Below are 9,201 nucleotides of genomic sequence, written 5' to 3' on the forward strand. Positions count from 1 at the left end.
CTTATCCAAATTAAATTATCTGAGACCCAAGTATCGTTGGTTAAAGAAGGGTACGGGGACAGGCTGCTCTTGCCCGCCATTTGGGCTCGACCCTGGCCGAAGAATAATTTGTCTTTGGTATGATGAAGTGTTTGGTAGTATGGTTTGAAGAAGTGTTTGGTATGATGAAGTGTTTGGTAGTATGTTTTGATGAAGTGTTTGGTTTGATGAAGTGTCTGGTAGTATGGTTTGATGAAGTGTTTGGTATGATGAAGTGTTTGGTAGTATGGTTTGATGAAGTGTTTGGTAGTATGGTGTGATGAAGTGTTTAGTAGTATGGTGTGATGAAGTGTTTGGTAGTATGGTGTGATGAAGTGTTTGGTATGATGAAGTGTTTGGTAGTATGGTGTGATGAAGTGTTTGGTATGATGAAGTGTTTGGTAGTATGGTGTGATGAAGTGTTTGGTAGTATGGTTTGATGAAGTGTTTGGTATTACAGTGTGATTAAGTGTTTTGTACTATCGTTTGATAGAGTGTTTGGTATTATGATGTGATGAAGTCTTTGGTACAGTAATATAGTTTGACAAAGTTTTTGTTATTTTGATTTGAGTTTTTGGTGTTATATTTTGATTGTGCATTGGGTATTATTGTTGAGTTTGTTTGGTGTTGTTTCACCTGGCATTCTGCACAACACTGAAATGAGTTAAGCAACTGTTGGTGTTTTTGCCCATCTTGAATGTGCAAAAAATTTACACAGGTGTAGATACAGGAAATAAAACATTAAGATTCAATATTCAAATGATTGTGGTGGGACCACAGCATGGTTGTGTTGCAATGGTAATATTCATGAACATGACTTACAGGTATGGAGTTCCAGGGTGAATGAAGTAAACATATAACAAGCAACCATATCATAACTTGTAGTAGGTATGTGTTCCAGTAGATTGGTCCGGGAGCCACAAAGTATTATAATATGGTATGGATGTGTAACCAATCAATCAAATTTATTTATAAAGCCCTTTTTACAGCAGCAGTTATCAAAGTGCTTTTACAGAGACGCCTTAAACCCCAAGGAGCCAACAACAGTAGTGTCATGTTGTTTATATGTGCCTAACCTACGAGCAGAATCATTAGCATACCTAAGCTAGCCATGAAATCCAAGTTTAAAAGCGAGTGGTTTTGATGACATGGGGCACATGGATCTGATGACACGTGGGCACGTATTGGCGAATGCATAGCGCACAATTTTTGGGGACCCGTTTTAGCTCTTCAGCGCCACCTTAACAACCAGTGTCCAAAAGCCACATGGACATGTGTCCACAACCTTAAGTGTCTACATCTGTCCCACGAATTAAGCTCCTTTTGTTACAGGGCAGTTGCGTGAATTTTGCGAAGCGCAGGATCACTCGTTGAAGGGCTGTGCGGAGTACAGATAAATTATGTTGCACTGAATTGTTTAGAAAGGCTAGTTTGCTCTATAGATGAGTGTGTCTTTTACATACCAGTTCCCTCCAGAATGATTGTCCCCCACAGTGAGCAAAGGAATTATATGAAATAGATTGGTCTTACGCTGAAAATGTGAGAGAAATCCAACTTTAAACTGAGGTAAAACTGTTCTATTAGATATCACCTCCATGCCAACGAGCTATTTGAAATATCTTGCCAGAAGAAAAGCTCTACTCTCCTCAAACAAATATCATGGTTGTTCATGCCAGTGAAATGCTTGTGTGCCATAGTGAGGTCACATGGTCACAGGAGAACGTTCTGGTGTCTTGTGTTTCTGTTCACAGGCCCACAGGCCTTTGTCACACTTTGGCGGTTTCTGAAGCCTCGGAAACACAAGACAAAATGAAGTCACAGGTTTCCGTCGTCAACCGATGACACGCTCGATACCAGATCCTGTCATGAGTTTGATGCTGAACAGGGCGACATGGGGCTGTTCGCATTTCTCGCTCTGTGTATGGAAAATTTGACAGCTAGCTCGGCGTGTGGTATTTGCTGGCTCTGAAGTACAGGAAGAAGCAAACCGCTTCCTGCCTTCACATGAGCGTTCTGAGAGACAGGAGCCTTCACGAGCGCTACTTAACCTGTGTAACCTTGGAAACAGACTGTCATGCATATATATATATATATTGCCTTTTTTAGAAGTAACCTGCCGCCAACCTGGCTTCCAGGTGGGCATGCATTTCATCGCCCTTATGTTCACCTGGCCAAGTGTATGATGTGAAGTTGTATGTAAAGCAGAGAATAAATATATAAATAGGTATTTTATTCCAGGCCCATCTGGTCACGAAATCAGAACTTAATGGCGTTTTCTCTGCAAAGGACGAGGATTTAAGAAATGGCAAGACTCTACTGCTTTTTGAGTATCTGGGTAAAAATGGCACAGATGGGAATACTGCAGAAATGACAGCTTGAAAAGCAACATGTCCAGTGATGGGGGGGGGGGGGGTGGGGGGGAGCAGCGCCAAAGATTTAACAGTCTGTCGACCTATGGCCATAGAACTCTCTTCATATGAATCTGATCGGATTCAATTTGCATAGCAAATCTCCCCTGGGACAACAAGGGGCATAATGGATTTGGGAAAGAGTGGTTATGAGGAGGGGTGTTGAGGTGAAATAACCTCATCTACTGAAACCCATTGGAGATTGTTATCATTTTGGCTGTCAAAATCTAAATGTTTTTGTTGTCACATGCAAAAGCATGTCACAATGAAATTCCTGACATTATCAAGAGTAGAAATATAAAGTCAAATATAAAACATAAAAGTACACATTTCAAAGCGAACATAAAATGCGCAAAACCCGGATCACATGGGCAAAACGGCTTAATGAACCCAGTGCAATGAATATGTACAAATGACAGCAAGTAAGTAGAAAGCATATGAGAGTATAACCACGTCTGGTAGTTTTGAATGAGTGCATGGCAATATAACAAGAGGGAGAATGAGTATTGCAAGAAGATGTGAAAAGGCAGAGTGGCCACAGGGATGTGGAAACCATCATCGAGGAGGGTTTGGCAGAGTGGTTTGCTGGCTGTCAGTGTTGTGTGGTTGGAGAGTTCATGAGGCTGACAACCTGGGGGAAGAAGCTGTTCAGGTGGCTCAACTACTTACTGAGACACTTTATGTTGGTTTTTACATTAATTTGTCACCTGTCTGGTATATGTAAAAAAAAATATTCAGACCCTTCATGAAGTACTGCAGTCTTATTTAGCAGTGTTCTTGGGTGTGTCTCTACCAGCTGAAAATGCATGGATTTCCAGCCTCCTCACAGATGTTCAATGGGGTTCAGGTCCATGGTTTGGCTGTGCCACTCAAGGAAATGAAATAGACTTGCCCTGAAGCCACTCCACTCTTCTCAAACCAGATAATGTTTCTTCTTCTGCTCTCAGAGTTCTTCAGGCTGCACGTCATATGCCTTTTACTCAGGAGTGGCTTCCATCTGGCCACTGTACCATGAAAAGGTGTGATTGATTGAGTGCTGCATAGCTGGTTGTCTTCTTGGCAGGTTCTGCCATCTCTGCAGAGTAACTCTGAAGCTCTGTTAGGGTGGCATCAAGTTCTCAGTCACCACTCATTTCACAACAATAGAGTTGTGATTCTCGGAACGTCTTTTCTGACCTTCCATAGATCAATGCCTTCATATCTCAGGGGACTACGGAGAGTTCCTTGGACTTCATGGCTTGGTTTCTGTTCTGACATGCACTGAGGAGTGTGCGACCTTACATAGACAGGTGTGTGCCTTTCTCAATTGTGTCCAATCAATTACATTTGCCAAAGATGGACACCAATCATGTTCTGGAGACTCCTCATGGATGATCAAAGGACACAGGGCACCAGAGCTCAATTTGGAGTGTCATGGCAAAGGTTCTGAATGCTTATCAACATGAGATTAACATCAGTTTTTCATTTTCAATATATTGGCACAAATTTCAAAAAATTTGTTTTTGCCTTGTCATAATGGGTTATTGTTTGTGGATCGATGGGAGAAAAAACAGTTACTACATTTTGAAGTAAGTCTATAAGACAATAACATTTGGAAAATGTGACAGGGTCTCAATTCTCTCCAAGGGCATAGTTGTAGAGTTCCAGCCTAACCAATTATAAGCCTTAACTACCATGATCTAACGGATTACCAGCAACGAGAAAAGACGAAAAAGAAGGTGGTATACGCAGCTCCCGAAACTGTGACTGAGTGTTCTTATTTCAAACAAACCTCAAAGAATTATTAGCTATTGGTGAAGGATAAAATGCTTCACCATCTGTGAGCGGATGCCAACATCTGCGTATACATCTCAGGAGAAATGGCATGGTGTACTCCCTCACTGTATTCATAACAAACCTATTTTCAGTATTATTCATTCAAGTTGGCATGTCGAAGTGGAGGTGAATCATCCTCACAGTCACTTAGCAACTGCCAAATATTGTTTGGTAAAATAAAAAAAAATAAAAAAACGTGAACACTTTCTTGCAAACACACGCATGCACGCACGTTCACATGTTTGCAATAAGCCACTGATGTTATGGCATTGCAATGTATCCTCGACATGGGGACAGATATGTCTGAAATAAAATAAAAAAGGTTTTAAATATATTGATACAGAATTTAAAACACACTTTAAGTGTTTAACTATTCTATTTAACTATTTCAGGTTAGATTCCAATGTAAGATATTTTACAAACAGTTTAACATTATAAATGTAGGGCTTGACAAGAGTGTGTGTAACTCCGATTTGAAATCCAAGACAACAATCTCACGAAAAGCAAATATGGTCATTTGGCCAACAGTTAGAACTAACTTGTAACTGTGACCTCATCCGGAATGGAGGCATATCTTAGACATGGATGAAGGCAGCACTTACACCATAACATGAGTTATGTTGTCACTAACACTCAGCATACCAATTATATTTTTAGTTCAAACTAGTGCGGCAAACACCAACAAACGTCGCACGTAGCCAACCAATTGAAATCCCAGTTCCCACTCGACCTCTGGGAGAGAGTCTGAAACAAACATTAGCCCTGCACAGTATAAATAATAATTACTCTCTATGTCTCTCGCTCTGTGCTTAGCCACCGCTAAAGCTGGTCACATAAAAACAGCAACCGTTTCTAGGAGAGCTGGGGTCACCTGCTGCAGGCCTAGGAAGGAGCCAGGGGCCTTCGAAACGTCACAGCATGCCTGTCGTCCTCCATCTCCCCTGGGGACTCGCCAGGCTAAGCCCATGTTAGCATTAGCATTTGCCAAGCAGCTGTTCGCTTCTACCATCAGAACAGAAGGTTCTTGTTCAATAGGCATCAAATTTCAGAAAAAAATAACATTAAGGGGGGAAATATTTTGAAATATTTCACTATAGTCTGCCTTAATAAACATGTGAAGGGGTTTGTCAGGAGGATTAAAGAAAATAGGAGCAGTCAATTCACAATGAAATTACTAACTGTCTTTATCTGTTCATGTGTACAGTAGTAACCAAAATGTATATGATATCCTTTTCAAAGTAGCCACCCTTTGCCTTGATTACCGCTTTGCACACTCTTGGCATTCTCACAACCAGTTTCATGAGGTAGTCATCTGGAATGGTTATTCAACAGACTTGATAGAGTTTCCACATATGCTGAGCAATTTTTGGCAGCTTTCCCTTCTCTTTGTAGTCCTACTCATCCTAAAACATTTAAATTGGGTTGTGGTCAGGTGATTGTGGAGGCCATGTCATCTGGTGCAGCACCATTGCAGAGTCTGAAGGTGTGTTTTGGGCCATTATACGGTTGAAAAAACAAATGATAGTCCTACTAAGTGCAAGCCAGATGGAATGGAGTATCGCTGTAGACGCTGCTGTGGTAGCCATGCTGGTTGAATGTGCTTTGAATTCTAAATAAATCAATGACAGTGTCACCAGCAAAGCATCCCCACGCCATCACACCTCTTCCTACACGCTTCTTGCGTGCATGTGCTTTGTATGTACAATGAAGGCCAGCGGGACAGTTTCAACTATCCACTGTAGGCCATGTATAATGTTGCATGGGCCTACATACATGACCCTGCGGAATCAATTTTTTTTCACTCATCATTCATCTGTCATCAGCGTGTCAAAAGCAGGATCCCGACTGTTTTTTTCACCTGACATAATAACGACATGGTAGAAGACTTTGTACTAGAACACAGCAGAAGGCCGAAACCAACCTGGCAATGTTAAATGAATGAACCGTCCTTTTTGTGTCTTTGTTGACTTACTTTAACTGGTGTTAGCAAAGACACAAGTTCATGTTACTGTAGCTTCTGGGTTACAACTGTTCCATCAACACGTCATGTAGCCCAGCTGCCTACTCTGGGTTTTTGGCTATTTAAACAATGTACCACCAAGAATGCCAACAATAGATTATGAGGTCACACACCAAGCACCAATCAGTCACATGACCCAAACACTGTTTGTTCTCATTTGTTTGTACTCCGTTCATCTAGATTTTAAGCAATGACATTGTTTGGCTATTGCGTAACTAGGTGATGTCCCTCCATTCGATCAATCCCCCTTTTAACAGACAAACAAAGTGGCACTATGTTGTGAAACCGATGACCATGCAAATGATGAGGCGCCGTTTTTCAAACAGAGAAAGAGTGGGGGGTGGAAAGAGAGATAGAAGAAGAGAGAGAGAGGAAAACAGAGAGGAGGAGAGAGAGAAAAGAGGAAAATGAGGGGGAAAGTAAGAGAGATGGGGGAAACCGAGACAGGGACAGAGAGAGACCGAAGGAACGGAGAGACAGCAGGACCATGGCAGAGAGTGATTCCTGTCGTGTGCTGATAGTGTCCGTATGGCTGGCTGGGTGGCGGTGTTGGTGGTGGTCATCGTCTGAGTCAGGGGATGACATCAACTGGCCAGCACCCTGTCAGACAGGTTGTAAAAGGGCTTAGTCCCGCGCTCCCATTGTCCCCTGGTTAATGCCGTTATTCAGCCGGGAAGCAGGGCTACCGCTCATTAACCTGACACAACACACAGTTTAGTACACACGTTTGAACAGGACAAATAAGCCACAAAAACAGAGAGTTTGATTAGATTAGATCAACCTCATTATCCCGCCAGGGGGAAATTTGGTTGTGTGCCTAAAATGAGCCGGGGCCCAAAACAGTGAAATGCCCAGAGCGGTACACAAAAGAAGATATTGAAAGTGCAACAGGTCACACAGTCAGAGTGGAATGTACTGTGCAGTCAAGACTGCAAGACTATTCAGTGTACAGGTCGGTGCCCAGTGGAGTAACAGCGCCCCAGTATCTGATTGTCCTGAGCTTTATATGCTTATTTCCAAAGAAGAGGAAGATTACAGGATGGAAAAAGCCAAGCGGATGCTGTCCGTGAAATGTCAACAATTTACGTTTTCTTAGCAAATAAAGGGCAACAACAACAAAATATACATCTACCGCGGCCTTCGTACGAATGTCAGAGACAAAACCTTTTAAGACACAATAATAAACAGACATTACAGTGTGTGAATAGACCGACGCGACATTCTCTAGAACGCCCACATTGATTCCAACTGATTCGGCAACAGTTGTACTTTTCAACCACACGACCGGTCTCCCCCAGAGACATGACAGATCCAGCATAATGCTCACTGTAACCTTTTAGCCTGAAGATAGTGAAAATGTGTCATTTGAACTCACCCTCAAGGTCTGTGAGTGGTCATGAATCACCTGGTTAGCGAACAGTGTGCGTGTCCCAATGTTGTACCTCCTTAGCAGTATGAGACGTTTAACTGGACTCTGGTAGGTGCTCTATGAAGGGAATAGACAGGCAATGGGGATTCAGACAGAAGGTTTGTTGATGGAAAGGTATTGTTCAAGCGGTGTATCAAAAGGCCACCTAACTAGATTAGTTTACCTTTTCTTGAAAAAGTCTGAGTGTAAAATGTATCTAATTGGCAGACTGGAAGAATGATAGCAGAGTATGGGTTTGTGTGTGTTTGTGTAGGAGGTTGGGTTGTTGATAACACCCGACAACATTACAGGGGTATAAATATATCCATTCCCATTTAATAACAACATTTTTAAAAATACATCTTGTTATCTTTTCACAGGAGGCAAAGAGATGAAGTGAGACGAAGCTGGTAGAACAACAAATGGCCGTCGGTCTACACAGTAAACAGGAAAATTGTATGAGGCAAAAGGGTCAGTGTTCTATGATTTGGAAAAATTGAACAATAAAAATCTAGCAGCGTTCCATCTAGCAGCTGCCATGTTTTGAGTCAACATTTCTGTCACTACTTGTTTGGGATGGAATCAAATTAGCAGGCCCTGTGTGTTCTATGTTGTCATCCTCGGGTCTGTAGTCATCCTCAGGTCTGTAGTCATCCTTTTCTCGTAATTTATTGTTTGATTATCTTAAACGAGTCATGTATTATATTATTGTGTTTTAAGGTCAAGAAAGGTCTGTTGCAGGTTCCACTACAGTAATAGTGAACTATGGTTTTTGCACAGCACACACAAATACATTCTGGCGGTGCAGCTTTTTATTGGTTGACAAAAGTGATTTGACTGGGCCAGAAAATGGCAAACTAATCTTTGCTTTCCCGTTGTTTGGGGGCATGTTCAATGCTTGCCCTTTCTTTGGGGCAAGTTCCTGTAACAGAAGGCACACCTCAATAGAAAGTAGGTATTACTTGGCAAAAGTGTAGGGGATTGGGCCAATGGTTTTTTTACACTACTCTATTCGTTTGCTGTTGTTCCTCAAACAAAAGGAAGGCGATGACATCACATCTGAACGACTCTTCAAAGAATGCAGTTGTCAAGTTTAATGAGTTCTGTACAAGAGAAGTTACAAAATGTACTTTGGTGTGAGTAACGAATGACAGGGCTTTTCCAGTCCTGTCCTGGTACTGGCAGGTTGACCGGATTTCAACAACTCTGTCACAGGGCTCTTCCAGTCTTGTCCTGGTACTGGCAGGTTGACCGGATTTCAACAGCTCTGTCACAGGTAGCTGCTGTGGCAGGAAGCTTGAGTGCCCTCTGCTGGAGAGGAACGGTTACACTGCCATTAGGGCATTATCCTAAAGTATCAACGACGAACCACAGAAACCAAGAAATTAAACTTCACACCTTCACCTGAACACAGCAGGTAGAGACTCGGGACTCCCCGGTTGCATTCATATTACACATGTCCCTCTAGACAGGCCACCCAAGTAGCTCAACGGCCGACGGCACTGCATCATAGTGCTGAAGTGCCAGTTGGC

The sequence above is a fragment of the Esox lucius genome, chromosome 14 (genome assembly GCF_011004845.1).
Source record: "Esox lucius isolate fEsoLuc1 chromosome 14, fEsoLuc1.pri, whole genome shotgun sequence".
In the NCBI taxonomy this organism is placed as follows: Eukaryota; Metazoa; Chordata; class Actinopteri; order Esociformes; family Esocidae; genus Esox; species Esox lucius.